The sequence below is a fragment of the Mastomys coucha genome, unplaced genomic scaffold (genome assembly GCF_008632895.1).
Source record: "Mastomys coucha isolate ucsf_1 unplaced genomic scaffold, UCSF_Mcou_1 pScaffold7, whole genome shotgun sequence".
Classification (NCBI taxonomy): Eukaryota; Metazoa; Chordata; class Mammalia; order Rodentia; family Muridae; genus Mastomys; species Mastomys coucha.
This window is the reverse complement of record NW_022196913.1, coordinates 69,002,146-69,003,542: the sequence shown is the minus strand read 5'-3', so window position 1 is coordinate 69,003,542 and position 1,397 is coordinate 69,002,146. Positions and strand designations below refer to the sequence as shown.

The 1,397-nt window shown below is 38.2% G+C and overlaps 1 protein-coding gene across 1 annotated transcript in view; it reads right to left on the bottom strand.

The window, feature by feature from the left end:
• Habp4 (hyaluronan binding protein 4) overlaps nt 1–1,397 on the bottom strand; it is a 72,072-nt gene that overhangs the window by 56,278 nt on the left and 14,397 nt on the right. The window lies entirely within an intron of this gene.

Genomic DNA, 1,397 nt, shown 5'->3' with positions numbered 1-1,397 from the left:
AGCAATTGGTTTCTGCCTCCTTTATCGACACAATCAAGAACCAATTAGGAAATCAACACCTTCCCCTACAAGCTCATACTTAACTGACATTCTCTATAGTTCACATGGTGCCTGGAGCCAACCCTGACTGGGTGTTTCTTCTTCCTTGTTGGTTCTTCTTGAGGCAGCGGAGAGAAAAGAGCATACATAGGCCGGGGTAAGACTCAGTCTTACAAGATATTTAGGGTTGCTGTATAATAAAGGTTTACTTATCTAAGTCTAAGTTACTATGCTATTATAGCTGACCTGCCTTCTATGATCCTCTGAGGCCAGAAACTGCAGTTTCTGGCATTTAGCACCTCTTTCTCAAGCCAAAAAGGATTAAGTAAAATAGCCTTTGTTCTATCTCAGCAGGAACTGCTGGGCTCTAACTCTCAGTCTGCTAGTCAGAAGTCTCAGGAAAAGAAGACACTTAGAGAAGTGATTATAGAATTTATTACTAAGTTGTAAAGAGTTTCCTATGAAAGCTATCTAAGGGGAAAATTGAAAAGATCCTAAGTGGGGAAAGGGAAAAGTTTTCTAAGTGGGGAAAGGGAAAAGAATCTACTCATCCAGCTCCACCCCATCTCTTTGTCCCCAGTACTTATGCATCTTTCAGAATACATGACCACATGTTACAAAGTTCATCACAAGTTCACACCAAACATCAAATCATAAATTGAAATAGAAGTTTACAACAGTGAATGTTTACATGCATATCCATTAGGAGTAATTATCTAGCTAAACATCCATCACCTGTCTCAGCCCCACAGGTTCACTGAAGGTTTAAGATAATACCTGAGTTTTAAGTGAGGTTTTGTATAGATGAACCCAGTCAATATTTTATCTTCTGTCTTACCACCTCTAATAAATTGTTAGTCCCCCTTTTATGGACTTTAACAACCTCTTGGAATGTGCTCTGAGTAGAAGAAAGTCTGGTTACCATCTAAGAGCAATAAACTGCTGACACTTGGAAGACTGGCAGAGTTCTCATTGCAGTTTTAACAAGCAGAAAAGAAAGTAATAGCAGTCTCATTATAAAAGAGCTTAATAATCACAGGTATAATTTTTGGAATTCTTATAGGATCATCATTAAGACTTAAGTCACCTATTTGTCTATATAGCATCATTACAAGACAGTACATCTTCATGGATATGCAGAGATCTGCTCCAAAGGGGTGTGCTACTACTTAGTGATTGTTATATATGTTTAATAATAACAGGAAACACATATAATAGCAAGAATCTTTCCTAAAATTAGTCCCTCACAGCCTTGCTTAATGAGGGCATACCTGTCGCAGATTATATAATAATCCGAAGCAGGCATTTCAGGATGATCACCTGCTAGTTACTAGCTTGTCCTATTATGGCTCCTGACA